Source organism: Bidens hawaiensis, unplaced genomic scaffold (genome assembly GCF_021521415.1).
Source record: "Bidens hawaiensis isolate Kalapana, Puna unplaced genomic scaffold, B.hawaiensis_p1.1 tig00419513_1, whole genome shotgun sequence".
NCBI classification, from domain to species: Eukaryota; Viridiplantae; Streptophyta; class Magnoliopsida; order Asterales; family Asteraceae; genus Bidens; species Bidens hawaiensis.
The window spans coordinates 94545-114243 of NW_027504886.1; positions in this window are offsets into that span (position 1 = coordinate 94545).

Here is a 19699-nt window from a genome sequence, read left to right on the forward strand (position 1 = left end):
AGACATAGTAGGCTTGTCTGATTTCTTTACATTAAATGACACCTTTGACTTTTTTAAGGAACCTCCCGAGGATTTTGAACAATACACAGCTTGTTCGAATTCCTCAGGTTCACACTAAATATGATTGTCAGAAGGTATATTATCTTTTTTGACAATCACTTTCGGTTCGTGTAATTCCTCAATAGAACCGTCTAGTTCATTTACAGTAAAGACTGAATTACTTTTAATATGAACGGGTTCTTGAATTTTTGGTTTGGTCTCAACATTTTCAGTTTTGAGTGGATCAACAATGGGCATTACTAAGTTTGTAGATTGCTCCACAACGGGAATGCTCGTGTAGTCCCCTTTGAATGGAGGAGGAATCTCAACATAACCCAACCCCGCTTTACCATTTTTCTTATGAACATAATTGACTTCAATGATTTCTTTTAAGATGTAACGCCCGTAAATTTCGTTAATCGGCTCGATCGTTTATAAATGTTTGTCAAAAAAGCCGGGGTTTCGTCTTTCTAAATTAGAGACCTGTAATACATTTTAAAAGTCCATTTATCCATCCTTTTGCTCACGACATCGCCTCTTATAACTTAAAGTGTTAGATTAGTATGTAGCACTCGGCATTTTCGTTTAATGACACGCACGTTGTAGAGATTGTATATTTATCGGGTTTGACCCGGCATTCTTCGGGGACCTCCTTGTCATTATCGTAAGTTAAATTATTTAACCTTTCATCCAAGCTATCACATTTTTCATGTTTGAGGGACTAGAGTGTAATTGTTTATTATAACAAGAAAACCCTAGCCTACTTCTCATTCCTTCCCTTCCTGTTCCGATCGGCGCCCACATTGCAGCCTCCATCCTCGATTTTCGTGCTGGTTCCATCCATTCTCCAGCCTCCCGAGACTAATTCAAGGTCGATTCTATCTTAGTATAACTTTTTTTCACCATTAAACCCTTTGTTGAACACGTTAGGGTTGAGTTTTGATGATAACAGTTTGCTGACAGATTCGTATTCATTTGTTGTAGGGTCTGTAAAGAGAAGATAATCCATTGGTTTTGATGGATTCTTATTTCCATGATGTTCTACTTTGAGTCTAGTTTCCAGAAAGGTATAATACGTAATTTTTTGACGAGATTTGAATACTTTTTATGATTTTATAAGATCAAGTGTCAAAGCTGATGCGGGAAGATGGATTCTGGTCTGTCTTCCCGACATCATAACCATTTTTCGACAAGTATAAATTGGTTGGTTCCACTTCCGTAAGTTAATATTTTGAGTTAGGAACCAAACTCAATTGGAATCGTTTAATTTGGTGGGTAATGATTTTTTATAAAAATAAAACCATTTTGTTGCGCACTGAAATAACCGCACGTACCTTGCTGTGTTGGAGGAATTTTTATGATTTTTGTATGTATTGGAAAAATATAATAAAAATATTTTTAGATAACCAAGACATTTATACAACTCTGGTAAAAATTTAATAATTTAATTCCATGGTTTTCTTATGTAATAAAATACATCTTTGCATGCTAAAATCTGCATGTTATATTCGTTATTGATCGATAAGTTCGTTTTAGGCTTAACCGGTGGCTGCCCTTTCTCGCATCTTTCGGGGCTGTTATAATTGAAGTTCATGCTCCGTCATCTTCTTTGGTATGTCTAGTTTTATATACTTTAGTATCATGAGTTTTGGCATTCGTTAGATTGGTCAACTATTGATGAAGTGAAAACTAGGTTTCGGTTGTCTAGTTTGTCAATTGTTGCGTCTAGCGCGTTGTTTGAGGGAATTAACAACCAATTCAGATGTTGTAGCCTTGGTATGATTTGTTGGCTGTGAAAAACTATATTTTTATGTTATTGGGGCTGAATTGGTTGTCGGTTACTAAAACGGGTCGGTACGGCGCAAATTTGCGTTTATTGGTAATTTGTGCATCGTGCTTGCGAATTACCGACCCATCCAACTCGTGTAGCGTCTTATGGACTTGTTGGCTGTGATTTTACTAAATTTGGTCCACACGAGGCTGAGTCGGTATCTAAGTGCATAAACAACCCGTTAACGTGCGTATTCAATAAAGTCTAACAACTTTCGGGGGTAAATTGGGAACCCTTTGTCCCCGGGATTAACTAAGGGTGGTTTTGGTAAATACATGGCCTCGGGGGCAGATGTAATTGAATTTGGTAATGTCAAGGCTTTAGGTCAATCAAATCATGTTAGAACGGCTCGTAGGATAAACGAGTCGGTACGTTTAGTTAGTAATCTTTGTGTGCAATCCGACAGGCTTGTAAACTGTGGATTGGCTTTGAAGTTCTCAAACTCTTTGGTGTTTGTGTGGCTCGTTTCAGGTGAGTTCATGAGTCCCCTTATTAACCTTTTTACATTTTGGGCTAGAATACACACCTTATTATGATTTTAACCGATTTTTTTCCTTTAAATTATTGGGTTGGTATTGTATGATCCTGTTTGTGGTTGTGCCTTTAAGAAGACATGTGTAAATTATATTTTATGCATTAGGATATTTTAGACTCGTTATAGGGTCGTATATCCCTTAAGGTTATGCATATTACTTGGGCTCTAAGCCTCGAGGTTACTATTAGGCCTAGTATTGAATGCCTAGATTATCCATTATTTATGGATTGTATGTGATGATAATGTTGGTTGGATATTTGAATTAGATGAATGTGTATGTGAATGTGTATGTGTTGGTAAACTGTGACCGGGTCAAATATATTACTCGGGGAAGACCCGGGGTGAGGAGGCCCACTGTTCTATAAACCGTGGTCGAGTCAAATATATTACTTGGGGAAGACCCGGGGTGAGGAGGCCCGTATCACATGTTTGGTATGTTAAACCGCGACCGAGTCAAATATATTACTTGGGGATGACCCAGGGTGAGGAGGCTCGTGTTGCGTTACGGATGGATAGTGATCTTGGCCGGGCCAAACTATACGACTTAGGTTCTTAAATCCTGTGGCGGGCCCTGAAAAGCCCGTGAGGGGGGAGGCTCGTGTGGCATGATCATCATCGGATGTTACGTGTTTGGGTTGTACGTGTGCTCGACCCTGAATGTTATACGTGGATGTTATATATATATATTGTTATATATATATGGTTGTTACGTGTTTGGGTTGTACGTGTGCTCAACCCTGATGTTGTTATTTGGGTGGTATTTATAGGGATATAAATATATGGATGTATATAGATGTCTAAGTACGAATACTTAGTGTTGATGATGGCCTAACTGTTCGTATCCCGTATTATATTTTAGACTCTTGGAATGTTTTATGATCCCGTTTTTATATTTAAACCCTTGGAATGATTTATTTAAATGTCTATTATTAAAACTTGAACTCACTCAGCTCAAGCTGACTTTGTGTGTATGTTAGATTGACTTTTAGGTTTAGAGGAGGATGCTTACCGCTTGGACGTGCTCGAGACTACTCGAAAGGTTGAAGGCATTTCTGGTCGAGGATTTCCAATAAAACGGATATTATATTTATATTTGATTTTTGGACACTTGTACCCCCGCATTTGGGATTTTCTTTAAATATTTACACTTTTTCTGCTGTTATTTACTCTGAACTTGTTTTAAATAAAAACGAATCGTTTGGTTTTAAATTTTTGTGAAATTGTGGATGTGATTACCAACTGTAGGGTTCCCGGAATTCGGGGTCTTACATAAGAGAAATGAAGAGTCTCTAAATTTTCTAAGTTTATTTTTCAACTCCGTAATTTCATTCTCTAGTTTAGTGATGCTAGTTCGGAGTTTGAGAATCTCCTGAAAATGTTGTTCAACTACCACAATTTTACAGTTAATTTCCGCTTTTAGATCATGATTACTTTCAAAAAAATTTTTGATTTTAAGTGTAGATTGGTCTAAAAATTTGGATTTTTGTCTAAAGCAATCACTAATCATGGAAAGCTCGTTCATGAGTGTAGTGTTATGTTGTAAAGCAGACTCAAGTTTAACTTTGAATTCAACACAACTATTACGCTCGGTAACAACTTGGGTAGTTACTGTCTCATGAGAATCATTCAAAGATACGTTAAATGAAGAGTTAGTAGAAACCTCTTCAATCTTTTCCATGCAAGCGAAAGATTCTTTTTGCTCAGATGATGAGTTGTCAGAATCAATCTCTGAATCAGAACTCTCACTTCCATCTGTTAAGTTATCGCCACTCACATCTTCAAAATGCTCTACTGTTTCTACCACAACAAGATTTGCTTGGTTTACCAGTAAACGTTGTGACCAATCCAGCCCTTCATTTGCAACAAGGGCTTGTGAGCTAGCCGTTTTATTCTGATCCCCCTCTGATTGTTTCTTTTGTTCAGATCCAGATGAACTTTTTCCCGAATACCTATCAGCAATACGAGGACCCGTGTATTCTTTCTTCGGCTTGTCACACTCTTTGAAAAATGTCAAATGTCTCCACAGTTGTAACATTTAACCTTTAACTTATCAAAACCAACCCTCTTGTATAGAGAAGGTAGATCCTTTTCGGTTCGTTGCATAAAACGTTTTACCTTACATACAATCATCGCCATGTTCCATTTCAGGTCCATGAGCTCTAAATCATCAGGGTCAATTTGATCATAATCCTCATCAGTGAGTTTACTAGTAGCAATCTTACTTCCAACAACTTGTTCGTAAGATGTAATGAACGCTCATAGAAATGCAAGCTACTGCTCTGCTTCTTTTAGATTTACATTAGGCGGAGAGCTTGATGATCTTGATCCTGAACCCGAGTTGGCACCTGACTCCATGAAACATACATTAGGTATGGCGTTACTGTTAAGAGACTCTTCTTGAGAATTCAGAGTGAAGAATGTAGTGATCGGGACAGAACTTGAAGCTTTGCTTGCTAGTAACGAGCCACCATAGAGAGTAGGATTTTGATTATCCTTAAGAGAGTTTTGGCATTTCAAGTCATACTCTCTCTCTCTCTCTCTCTCTCTCTCTCTCTTCTAACTTGTTAATAAACAATTCAGAAGTAAGTTGATCATTACGATAATACCCATTCTCTTTAAGCACAAATAAGAAGGTTGAATATGAAGGTGGCAGAGCATTCTTCAATGTATCAATCTTGTCCACTTCAGTAGGTTCCAGTTTAACAGTAGACATTTCTGCCACAAGATGACAAAAATGAATGATCATTTCTTCCACAGTCTCATTCTTCAACAGAGTAAAATTTCTGAATTGAAATTTCACTAGAGTTTTCTTGCTCTCGAGTGTGTTCCCTAGACTTCGGGTTTTCAAGGAAACAAATAATGAAACACAAGTCTTGATATTGTTGTATTGATGAAAGATGTGCTCTGGCAACGCCATAGTGGAAGTTGAATAAGCTTTGGTCTCACTCTCAGCTTCCTTGGTCTCTTGAGCTTCATACATATGATGAGCCTTTTCAGTCCCGCCTAAAGAATCACTCCCCATAAGTGGTGCATTATAAACACATCTAAATATCTCACACAACTCGGATGCACGGATCCAAGATGAGCACAAAACCTTGGCTGCCAATGTGAAAATTCAGACAATTTCAGTAGTTTGATACATTTACTGTGAGACCCAACCTCATTGTCTATTTATAAAATTTGCTGCATCAAGGCGTTCTGTGAAGCTAGAGCATAATACGAGCCTTGATTTTGAGAAGCCATGATTTGACAAGGTCTAACTAGGGCTGAGCACGGTTCAGTTCGATTCGGTTATTATGCGAAACCCAAACCGAAACCTAAGTAATCGGTTATTTGAATATGCAAACCATTCGGTTTTCGGTTTAGCGGTTTTTCGGTCTTCGGTTTTTCAGTTAATTTCGGTTTCCGTTCGGTTATTTTTGGGTTTTTTTTCCAATTATGTGTTGACATTGCAAAAAAAAAAAATTTTAAAATGAAAATGCATTTTTAAGCTTGTATAAGAACGTGTTAGAGTACCGCATATATATTGAATTCAAAAAACAAAAATAAGCACGTGTTACGTGGAGCTATACGAACACAAAGTTGCTAAATAGTATTTAAAATTAAAAAGCATTAAAAGTTTAGTCCCGATCTTCATTCATCATCTTATTTATTTATCTTAAAGTTTAGTTCATTCCTCATCATCTTGATAATCATTATCATCATCAATCGGTTCAGTTCGGTTTTTTTCAGTTTTTTTAAATGGATATCCAAATCGAAACCGAAATTTCGGTTTTTCAAAAAACAAAAAAATAACTGTCGGTTAATGCTTCGGTTCGGTTTTTCGGTTAATTCGGTTTCGATTCGGTTAATTCGGTTTTCTGCTCACCCCTAGGTCTAACAGTCAAGGGTCTAAATTTGTCAAATGATAAAACTTAAAAACACTGTTCATGAATGTGTACTGTTTAAACATATAGGAATAGTAGTTCATGAATGTGTAAGGTTAACGAATGAGGGGTAACGTATGTGATTGTGTATCGAATGTAACAAGGTAACGAATGTGATTAGCGAATGTTTAGTTAACAAATGAGGAATAAACGAATAGTGAAACACTGTTTTAACGAATGAAGGTTTGAGTAATCAGTTAAAATGTTAACGAATCAGTCTTCAACAATAACAAATCAGTCTTCAAAATTTTAACGAATCAGTATTCAAACATTCAAACCATTCAGAAGTTCAAATCTAAGTCCAGATTTGTCCTAATTAACCAAAAACTACACCAATCCACTCAGAATTCAATTCCGAACCTCACTATACCAATCTGAACTCACAAATAATCCAACTCAAACCTCAATCAAACTATTCAAAAACATCTCCTTTATCCGTCCAATCACCTTAACACTAATTCCAAATACCTTTACACAAGCTCAATTATGTTTAACAAGTATCCTCTGTTTCACCGGACAACAATTAACCAGTAAACTATATCAATTCATAATGAAATTGATCAATAAATATACAATTACTATGAACAATAACTTAGATCCGATCCTCAAAATCTGTTCGGTTTTTTACACAATTCATAATGAAATTGATCAATACCTTTACACAAGCTCATTATCATCATCAATCGGTTCAGTTCGGTTTTTTTCAGTTTTTTTAAATGGATATCCAAATCGAAACCGAAATTTCGGTTTTTCAAAAAATAAAAAATTAACTGTCGGTTAATGCTTCGGTTCGGTTTTTCGGTTAATTCAGTTTCGATTCGGTTAATTCGGTTTTCTGCTCACCCCTAGGTCTAAAAGTCAAGGGTCTAAATTTGTCAAATGATAAAACTTAAAATCACTATTCATGAATGTGTACTGTTTAAACATATAGGAATAGTAGTTCGTGAATGTGTAAGGTGAACGAATGAGGGGTAACGAATGTAACAAGGTAACGAATGTGATTAGCGAATGTTTAGTTAACAAATGAGGAATAAACGAATAGTGAAACACTGTTTTAACGAATGAAGGTTTGAGTAATCAATTAAAATGTTAACGAATCAGTCTTCAACAATAACAAATCAGTCTTCAAAATTTTAACGAATTAGTATTCAAACATTCAAACCATTCAGAAGTTCAAAGTTAAGTCCAGATTTGTCCTAATTAACCAAAAACTACACTAATCCACTCGGAATTCAATTCCGAACCTCACTATACCAATCTGAACTCACAAATAATCCAACTCAAACCTCAATCAAACTATTCAAAAACATCGTAAACTGCCATTAACACCAATTCCCAATTACAAATCAGACTAAACCAATTCCGTTTCAATCCTTACTTAAATCTCCTTTATCCTTCCAATCACCTTAACACTAATTCCAAATACCTTTACAGAAGCTCAATTATGTTTAACAAGTGTCCTCCGTTTCACCGGACAACAATTAACCAGTAAACTATATCAATTCATAATGAAATTGATCAATAACAGATACAATTACTATGAACAACCACGTAGATCCGATCCTCAAGCTCTGATACCACTTGAGGAACCTTGTATGGATATAGATCGTTGTGTAACGCCCGTTAATTCCGGTTTCAAGAATTAAAGCTTGTAGAGTATGTATAATTCTCGGGATTTATCCGACATTTCTCGAAAGCCTTTACATTATCCCGACGTTAAAGAACTTATCTTTTCCTTCTATTTTGCCTTACACTTCAATTTGGAGGGACTTGGATGTAACTATTTTGTTTATATCATAAAACAAATAAACCCTAACCCCTAACCCTTTCTAGCAGCCGAACGGACCTCAAGACCCCCCCTGCTCGTCTTTCTTCTGCCCAGCCAAGTTTCAGCCGTGAAAACTTCAATTCAAGGTCAGTTTTATGATTCCCCATGTCTTTTACACTTTAATTGATCATATTAACGCGCTTATTGGTCGTTAAGGTTGAGTTTTGATGATAACAGTTTGCTGACAGATTCGTATACGTTTATTGTAGGGTCTGTAACGCGATGATAATCCTTTGTTTTTGATCGATTCTTGATTCCATGATGTTCTACTTTGAGTCTAGTTTCCAGAAAGGTATAATACGTAATTTTTTGACGAGATTTGAATACTTTTTATGAATTTATAAAATCGAGTGTCAAAGCTGATGCGGGATGACGGATTCTGGTCTGTCTTCCCGACGTCATAACCATTTTTTGACAGGTCCAAATTGGTTGGTTCCACTTCTGGAAGTTAGTATTTTGAGATAGGAACCGAACCGAACCCAATTGGAATCGTTTAATTTGGTTCGGTAATGAATATTACAAAAACAAAACAATTTTGTTGCGCACTGAAATAGCTGCACGTACCTTGCTGTGTTGGAGGAATTTTTATAATCTTTGTGTCCAACCGAAAAATATAATAAAGATATTTTTATAAACCTAAGACATTTATTAAAGTCTGATAAAAATTTAATAATTTATTTCAAAGGTTATCCTATGTAATTAAATGCATCTTCGCATGCTAAAATCTACGCGTTTTACTTTTAATCAATAAGTTCGTTTTAGGCTTAACCGGTGGATTTGGTTAGTAGAAAGGTTTTAGGGACTAAGGTAAAGTAATTGGGTATGGGTTTGGCCTTGGGCCAAGTGTTGGGCCTTTGGCCAACGTGTTGGGCCTTGGGCCAAGTTGTTGGCCTTTGGGCCAACGTGTTGGGTAACACGTTGTGTATAATTTACAGGCCCTTGCTTGTGATTGTGCACTTAGGGATTTCCTTGCTCGTTGCAGGTGTTCGATTGATTTCAGGTGAGTTCATGATGCCCCCTTTTTAACTCTTTTTAAATTTTGGGCTAGCATGCACACCTAAGTGTTTTCTTACATGATGAAATGTTTTAAACGATTTTATATAGGCTTGCTAGTATATGGTAGGCCTTGGGATGTTAAATATATATATATACACACATTATTGCTTGGCCTATATTTGGCGATGTTGTAGTCGTTTCGACTACTGATGTTGCCTATGCCTACTTTGTGTTTGCATGCGTTGATGTTACGTGTTTGGGTTGTACGTTTGCTCGACCCTGATGTTATACGTGGATGTTGTATATATATATTGTTATATATATAGGGATGTACTTGAAAGGATGTTTATATATACATTTTCTATATGTATGTATGAGAATGTTTAGTCTTCGGTAACGATCATAATTGTTACTACTGATATTATTTACTTTAAAAATAATATAGGGATGCACTCTTTTTACTTTAAAAACTTTTGGTATGACTATCATAATTGTTACTACTGATATTATTTACTTAAAACTTGAACTCACTCAGCTCAACCTGACTTTTTGTGCATGTTAGTGTGAGTTTCAGGTTAGGAAGAGGATGCCTTATCGCTTGGATGTGCACGAAGCTACTTGGACGGTGAAGGGCATACGTGGATGGAAGAATGTAGTTTGAACAATTTTATTTTAAATCGTTTTATGAATTATATTTAAAATTGGTTTTGGGCAAAATTCCCGGGTTTTAGGGAACTTGCTTCACTATTTATGTTTTCCGCTGAATTTACACTCTGATATGTTTGTTTTAATGGAAGAAACCGTTTTCAAATTTTAATTATTTTAATAAGTATTTTGTTTGAATACCAACTATGGGGCTCCCGGGGTTCGGGGCCTTACAAGTTGGTATCAGAGCCATGGTTCGAGGGATCCGAGCATCCCCGAATGCTTGGACTCGAACTGTAAGAAAAGAGACCAGTATGCCGCACGCGAGTAGCTGCACGCTAAGAGGTAACTTTAAATTATTTAGTTATTACTTTAAATTTAAGATTTCCAGTATGTGATTAATTGTAAGTGTTAGATAGAATGCTAATGTGGTTAGGGGCAGGGGGTGCTTAGAAGGGGCCGGTGAAGTAAACGACTAATAACACTTGATCAACGTTATTAGCAGTTTACCCTTATCTTCCATTTTTTATATACCACCTGTGTCTGACTATGTTAGGGTTCTGTCTTTGTAGGGATAGGATTTGGCTAACTCTCGAGTCGTTAGTGTTAAAGTTTATCTTATTCCCTAAATTCGCCTGTTCGTTTCCCATCCTCTCGAACGCTTTGCGCGTAATTTTTTAGCTAAGGCGTAGCATACTGTCACTCTGGGTTCCTTGGTACTTGACCGTTTAAATTCCTCGCTCCTTCAAGAATGTATGAGCAACTGTTTAGCTAAGTAGGAGCGTGATGTTATCCCAGATACCTTTCTACTTGATGAATTACCGGCGTCAGTCTTATTTGATTCGGGCGCCAGTAGAAGTTTTGTGTCTACCGCTTTCTGTTCCTCATTGAATAAATCACCCGAGCGCGTAGTCGATGTGTTTGAGGTTGAGGTCGCTGTAGAAAAATCCGTGCAGTGTCTAGGGCTATTCAGGGTTGTTCCATCGAGTTGTCTGGGAATAGGTTTCAGGTGTGGTTGTATTTGATGCCGCTTGGTTGCTTCAATGTGGTGCTCGGGATGGATTGGCTCGCGAGTGTTGACGCTCAAATCATTTGTGGTCAGAAGCTTGTTCGTCTGAGGGCCCCGGATGAGACCCAAATCACTGTCTTCGGTGATCAGAATGGTGCGACGCCACTCATCATATCTATGCTTAAAGTGGGGAGGTTGATGCGGCGGGGTTGCGGGGCGTATCTGGAGTATGCTATAAATATGAAAACCGAGATGGCTACCGTCGGTGATGTTCCTATTGTTCGAAATTTCCCAGATGTATTTCGAGATGATTTGTCAGATGTGCCGCCGGACCACGAGGTCGAGTTCCAGATAGACCTTGTGCCGGGCGTAAAACCCGTTGCTCGAGCCCTTATCGTCTAGCACCGAATGAGATGAAAGAACTTATGTCCCAGTTGGAAGACTTGCTTGGCAAGGGCTTTATTCTACCGAGCATCTCACCTTGGGGTGCCCCGGTCCTGTTCGTTAAAAAAAAGGCGATAGCATGCGGATGTGCATTGACTATCGTGAATTAATCAACACTGTTAAAAATCGGTACCCTCTTCCAAGGATCGACGATTTATTTGATCAGCTCCAAGGAGCTAGTTGTTTCTCGAAGATCGACCTTAGGTCCGGGTATCATCAGTTGAAGATTCGGGAGGAAGATATTCCTAAGACTGCCTTCCGCACTCGTTATGGGCATTATGAATTTCTCGTGATGTCTTTCGGTTTGACCAGCGCACTGGCTGCGTTCATGGATCTTATGAACCGGGTGTGTAGGCCAATGGTCAATCGTTCGGTTATTGTGTTCATCGACTCAAAAGTGAATCTGATCACGCCGGTCGTCTCAGGGAAGTGTTGGAGGCTCTGCGGAAGAACAAATTGTATGCGAAATTTTCTAAGTGTTCCTTTTGGTTGCGTGAGGTTCAGTTCTTGGGTCATGTTATTAACCCGAGCGGTATTCTGGTTGACCCTGCAAAGGTGGAAGCCGTGAATGAATGGGAGTCTCCTAAGTCTCCATCTGAAATCCGTTGCTTTATGGGTTTGGCGGGGAATTACCGCCGCTTTATCCGCGATTTTTCGAAAATTGCTTCTTCACTGACCAGGTTGACTAAGAAGAGTATTAAGTTCGTTTGGGGTACTGAGCAGGAGGAGGCTTTTCTCAAGTTGAAGAACAGGTTGACGCATGCCCCGATTTTAGCTCTACCTGATGGCACCGAGGATCTGGTGGTTTATTCTGATGCCTCTTATCTGGGGCTTGGGTGTGTTTTGATGCAGCGAGGTCGAGTCATCGCTTATGCCTCACGGCAGTTGAAGCCTCACGCGGCGAATTATCCTACTCATGATTTGGAGCCTGCGGCCGTTGTGTTTGCGCTTAAGTTGTGGCGGCATTATTTGTACGGTGTTCCCTGCGTAATCTATACCGATCATAAGGGTTTAAAGTATTTCTTTGAACAAAAGGAACTGAATATGCGCCAGCGTCAATGGTTGGAGTTGATTAAGGATTATGATTTGGAGATTATGTACCACCCAGGTAATGCTAACGTGGTGGCTGACGCGTTGAGCCGGAAGGAGACACGGAAGCCGATTCTTGGAAAATCTTACCAGCTCATCCTTAAACCCGACATTTTGAAACAAATAGCCAACGTCCAGAATGAAGCGTTGCAGGTGGAATAGATTATGTCAGAGCGTATTTGGGGTCAGGAAAAGTTGTTGGAAGACGTCGGTGATGGGGTGAAGTATAAGGATGGGCATTTATGGGTACCGAGGTATGGAGGTTTCAAAGGTAAAATTTTAGATGAGGCGAACAAGTCGTGCTATTCCATTCATCCGGGCGCGACCAAGATGTACCAAGACTTGAAAAAGAATTATTGGTGGCCTGCGATGAAGTTTGAGATGGCTCAGTATGTAAGTAAGTGTTTGTCATGTTTGCAAGTTAAGGCCGAGCATCAGAAGCCGTTTGGGAAAGTTCAGCCATTGGAAATACCTGAGTGGAAATGGGAGCATCTTACTATGGATTTCGTGACTAAACTACCTCGTACTCCTAGGGGTAATTATGACACCATTTGGGTAACCGAGGATAGACTGACCAAGAGCGCTCACTTCTTGCCGATTCGAGAGACTTTTTATTCTGAGCAGCTGGCCGATGTGTTTATTCGTGAGATCGACTCTAGGCACGGGGTTCCGGTATCTATTGTTTCGGATAGGGATACGCGTTTCACCTCCAGGTTTTGGAAAAGGTTTCACGAGGAGATGGGTACCAAACTCCTTATCAGTACTACCTTTCACCCACAGACGGATGGTCAATCCGAGAGGACCATTCAGACTCTTGAGGATATGTTGCGGGCCTGTGTAATCGATTTTGGGAGCAGTTGGAATCGTCACTTACCGTTGGTAGAGTTCTCATATAATAACAGTTATCACGCCACGATTGGGATGCCACCGTTTGAGATGTTGTATGGTAGGAGGTGTAGGAATCCAGTTTGTTGGGGTTCCGTTGGTCAGAAACAGTTGGGTAGTTTGGAGGTAGTTGAGGCTACGACCGAGAAGCTCGATAAAATTAAGGTGTCGATGAAGGCCGCGCAGGATCGCCAGAAGTCTTCTGCAGATAAAAGGCGAACGCCTATTGTGTTTGAGGCTGGGGATCGGGTTGTGTTAAAAGTTTCTCCCTGGAAGGGCATTATTCATTTTCGTAAGAGGGGGAAGCTCAGTCCGAGGTTTATTGGCCTGTTCCGTATTTTGGCCGGATTTGGTGAGGTAGCATATAGGCTGGAATTTCCCGAGGAGCTCGCGGGGATTCATCCTACTTTTCACGTGTCCCATATAAGGAAATGCTTAGCGGATGAAGAGGCCCGTGTGCCTCTCGATGATATTGAACCCGATAGTAATCTGAACTACGTTGAACAACCGATTGCTATTCTTGACCGTCAGGAGAGGTGTTTGAGGAATTAGGTGGTTAGACAGGTGAAGGTGCAGTGGAGGCACCGTAGGGGTTCCGAGGCTACTTGGGAAACCGAAGACGAGATGATGAAACTCTACTCGCAGTTGTTCCTGTCGCATTGGGATTCGGGGACGAATCCCATTGTAAGGGGTGGACTTGTAACGCCCGTTAATTCCGGTTTCAAGAATTAAAGCTTGTAGAGTATGTATAATTCCCGGGAATTATCCAACGCTTTTCGGAAGCCTTTACGTTATCCCGATACGTTAAAGAACTTAACTTTTCCTTCCTTTTTGCCTTACACTTCAATTTGGAGGGACTTGGATGTATCTATTTTATTTATATCATAAAACAAATAAACCCTAACCCCTAACCCTTTCTAGCAGCCGATCGGACCTCAAGACCCCCCCTGCTCGTTTTTCTTCTGCCCAGCCAAGTTTCAGCCGTGAAAACTTCAGTTCAAGGTCGGTTTTATGATTCCCCATGTCTTTTACACCTTAATTGATCATATTAACGCGCTTATTGGTCGTTAAGGTTGAGTTTTGATGATAACATTTTGCTGACGGATTCGTATATGTTTATTGTAGGGTCTGTAACGTGATGATAATACATTGTTTTTGATCGATTCTTGATTCCATGATTTTCTACATTGAGTCTAGTTTCCAGAAAGGAATAATACGTAATTTCTGGACGAGATTTGAATGGTTTTCATGAATTTATAAAATCAAGTGTCAAAGCTGTTGCGGGATGACGGATTCAGGTCTGTCTTCCCGACGTCATAACCTTTTTTCGACAGGTCCAAATTAGTTGGTTCTCCTTCTGGAAGTTAGTATTTTGAGTTAGGAACCAAACCCAATTGGAATCGTTTAATTTGGTTCGGTAATGAATTTTACAAAAATAAAACCATTTTGTTGCGCACTGAAATAGCTGCACGTACTTTGCTGTGTTGGAGGAATTTTTATGGTTTTTGTGTCTAGTAGAAAAATATAATAAAAATATTTTTATAAACCTAAGACATTTATTAAAGTCTGGTAAAAATTTAATAATTTATTTCAAAGGTTATCCTATGTAATTAAATGCATATTCGCATGATAAAATCTACACGTTTTACTCGTTATTAATCGATAATTTCGTTTTAGGCTCAACCGGTAGATTTGGATAGTTGAATGGTTTTAGGGGCTGAGGTAAAGTAATTGGGCCAAGTGTTGGGCCTTTGACCAAGTTGTTGGGCCTTGGGCCAAAGTGTTGGGCTTGAACGGCTCATTAGACAAGAGTGTTCTTACGGTCTAGTTTAATACTGAGTTGTGTATAATTTACAAGCCCTTTCTTGTGATTGTGCACTTAGGGATTTCCTAGCTCGTTGCAGGTGTTCGATTGATTTCAGGTGAGTTCATGATGCCCCTTTTTAACTCTTTTTAAATTTTGGGCCAGCATGCACACCTAAGTGTTTTTTTACATGATGAAATGTTTTAAACCATTTTATATAGGCTTGCTAGTATATGGTAGGCCTTGGGATGTTAAATATATATATATATATATATATATATATATATATATATATATATATATGCACATATATATATATATACACACACATTATTGGTAGGCCTATATTTGGCGATGTTGTAGTCGTTTCGACTACTGATGTTGCGTATGCCTACTTTGTGTTTGCATGCGTTGATGTTACGTGTTTGGGTTGTACGTTTGCTCGACCCTGATGTTATACGTGGATGTGTTATATATATATATATTGTTATATATATAGGGATGTACTTGAAAGGATGTTTATATATACATTTTGTATATGGATGTATGAGAATGTTTAGTTTTCGGTAATGATGATTTAATGGATGCACTCTTTTATTTTTAAACTTTTGGTATGACTATCATAATTGTTACTACTGATATTATTTACTTAAAACTTGAACTCACTCAGCTCAACCTGACTTTGTGTGAATGTTAGTAAGTTTCAGGTTAGGAAGAGGATGCCTTATCGCTTGGACGTGCACGAAGCTACTTGGACCGTGAAGGGCATACGTGGATGGAAGAATGTAGTTTGAACAATTTTATTATAAATGGTTTTATGAATTATATTTAAAATTGGTTTTGGGCAAAATTCCCGGGTTTTAGGGAACTTACTTCACTATTTATGTTTTCCGCTGAATTTACACTCTGATATGTTTGTTTTAATGGAAGAAACCGTTTTCAAGTTTTAATTATTTTAATAAGTTTTTTGTATGAATACCAACTGTGGGGCTCCCGGGTTCGGGGCCTTACACGTTGATTACAACGTCATGTTCATGATGCTAACACGATTAATACGAATTAGTTTAACTAATTCGTATCAACAGTAATTATCAACCAACTCAGCACCGTGTGGATAAAATTTAGTTTAACTACAGCCAACAAGTCCACACGACACTTCACAAATTGAATGGGCCGGCAATTCACTTGTACAACGCACAAACTACCAATTAAACGAGAATTTGCGTTGCACCGACCCTTTTGAGCAACCAATGACCAATTCTGCCCCATTTACATAAAAATTAACTTTTTTCACGGCCCAGATAGCATATCAATGCTACACAATCTGAATTGGTTGTTAATCCCTTCAAACAACGCTACGAACAGCAACAATCAACAATCTAGACAACCGAAATCCTAGTTTTCAATCTATCGACAATTGGCCCATCAAACTACCTTCATTGCTCAAGATATTATAGTATGATATAATTAACATACCTAGGAAGGTGATAGAGCAAAAACCTCACTTAATTCAGCCCCGAATGATACTCAACTGGACAGCAACCAGTTAAGCCTAAACCGAACATTTTTCGATCAATAAACGAGTAACAAGGGTGAATTAAGATGAAAAAGACATGCATTAGGGTAGGATCAACCTGGAATTTTTCAGAAGATGGATGGAATGTGGATGGAGTGGCACAAAAATCGAGGTGGTGGCTGCCCTCTTGTGCCGATCGGACAGGAAGAAAGGGGGGGGGGGGGCAAGGTTAGGGTTTTAGGTTATAATATATTTACACTTTGGTCGCCCCAACTTGCAAAATGTGATGTCTTGAGCCATAAGTGGGATAATCTAACTTTCATGAACGACCAGGAGGTCCCTTATGATGCCAGATCGGGTCTCGATTAAAAATACAAACTCTACAAGGCATAAATCATTTACCGAAAATTAATGGGTGTTACATGTGAGATCCTTATTAGGATGAGGGCTCACGAGATTATATTCTTGTACGAAAAGACGCAATTGGTGGAATTAACGAATGTGCAGAGCACCCGACGCACATGACACGAGTGATGGGCTCAATGTGACGCTTTGATGGTGCACTTTGTACCTTGCATTTTCGCGAGCCACTTGAGAGCCGCCTTAGTATTTTTGCAGTTATCGTACCAGATCGAGACTATGTGTCATGATCTGAACTTGTGTATGCAAATTGTCATGGCCAGTGGTGGGTCGGCTACTATGTGTCAACACCAGTGATAAGTCACTGCCATGGGTCGCGTATATGTAACTTCTATTTGAAAAGGTCGAGTGCGACTTGCATTGGTATAAATAGAAGGCCACTTGGAGCAGTCATGACACACCAACAGAACTCACACAATCTAACTCACCACAACCAATTTACTGTCTGTAAGGCCCCGAACCCCGGGTACCCCACAGTTGGTAATCATTCAAAACACTCGTAAAAATAATTAAACTTAAAAACAATTCACTTCATTAAAATAACCATTTCAGAGTATAATTCAGTGAAAAACATAAATAACAAAATAAGTTCCCAAAACCAATTTAAATAAATGTTAAAAAGAAAACATTTATTATTATTGAAACATCCGACTAAGTATGCTCTCCACCGTCCAAGTAGATTCGTGCACGTCCAAGCGGTAATGTATCCATCTCTTAACCTGAAACTCACACTAACATGCACACAAAGTCAGCTTAAGCTGAGTGAGTTCAAGTTTTTATAAATAACATCTATAATAATAATCATAATAGTCATCCCAAGTGTTTTAAAATAAAAGGGATAAAACAGTTATGCCATCATCAATAATAAGTAATCATCCTTATATATATGTGTGTGTGTGTGTGTGTATATATATATATAAACATCCTTATACTTAAATATAAACATCCTTATAATTATATATAATCGTCCTTATAATTATACATATATAATTATAAGGGGGCATCAAGAACTCACCTGAAATCGATCGAACACTTGCAACGAGCTAGGAAATCGCTAAGTTCACACTCACAAGTAAGGGCCTGTAAATAGTATGCAACGCGTTACTAAAGTAGACCGTAAGAACACTCTTGCCTAATGGGCCGTTCAAGCCCAACACTTTGGCCCAAGGCCCAACTCATACCCAATTATTTTACCTCAGCCCCTAAAACCTTTCAACTAACCAAATCCACCAGTTAAGCCTAAAAAGAACTTATCGATTAATAACGAGTAAAATGTGTAGATTTTAGCGTACGAAGATGCATTTAATTACATAGGATAACCTTTGAAATAAATTATTAAATATTTAGCAGACCTTAATAAATGTCTTAGGTTTATAAAAATATTTTATTATATTTTTCTATTGGACACAAAAATTATAAAAATTCCTCGAACACAGCAAGGTACGTGTAGCTATTTCAGTGCGCAACAAAATGGTTTTATTTTTATAAAATTCATTACCAAACCAAATTAAACGATTCCAATTGGGTTTGGTTTCTAACTCAAAATACTAACTTCCATAAGTGAAACCAACCAATTTGGACCTGTCGAAAAAAGGTTATGACGTCAGGAAGACAGACCAGAATCCGTCATCCCGCATCAGCTTTGACACTCGATTATATAAATTCATAAAAACCATTCAAATCTCGTCCAAAACTTACGTTTTATACATTTTAGGAAACTATACTCAAAGTAGAACATTATGGAATCAAGAATCGATCAAAAACAATGGATTACCATCGCGTTATAGACCCTACAATAAACGTATACGAATCTGTCAGCAAACTGTTATCATCAAAACTCAACCTTAACGACCAATAAGCGCGTTAATATGATCAATTATGGTGTAAAAGACATGGGGAATCATAAAACCGACCTTGAATTGAAGTTTTCATGGCCAAAACTTGGCTGAGCAGAAGAAAAACGAGAAGGGGGGGTGTTTCTCGGCCGATCGCTGCTGCAAGGGGAGGGGGGGCTAGGGTTAGGTTAAATGTTTTATGATATAAATAAAATAGTTACATCCAAGTCCCTCCAAATTGTAGTGTAAGGCAAAGTGGAAGGAAAGTTAAATGGTTTAACGTACCGAGATGATGCAAAGGCTTCTGAGAAACGTCGGATAAATCCCGAGAATTATACATACTCTACAGGCTTTAATTCTTGAAACCGGAATTAGCGGGCGTTACAAGTCCACACCCCTTACAATGAGATTCGTCCCCGAATCCCGATTCGACAGGAACAACTGCGCATAGTGCCTCCTCATCTCGTCTTCGGACTCCCAAGTAGCCTCGGAACCCCTACGGTGCCTCCACTGCAACTTCACCTGCCTAACCACCTTATTCCTTAGACGCCTCTCCTGACGGTCAAGGATGGCAATCGGTTGCTCGACGAAGTTCTGTTTACTATCGAGCTCAATATCATCAAGAGGCACATGGGCCCGTTCATCCGCTAAGCATTTTCTTAAATGGGACACGTGAAAAGTAGGATGAATCCCCGCGAGCTCCTCGGGCGATTCCAGCCTATATGCTACCTCACCAACTCGGGTCAAAATACGGAACGGGCCAATAAACCTCGGACTGAGCTTCCCCCTCTTAAGAAAAGGTATAATGCCCTTCCAGGGAGAAATTTTTAACATAACCCGATCCCCATCCTTGAACGCAATGGGCCCACGCCTTTTGTCCGCATAGGACTTTCGACG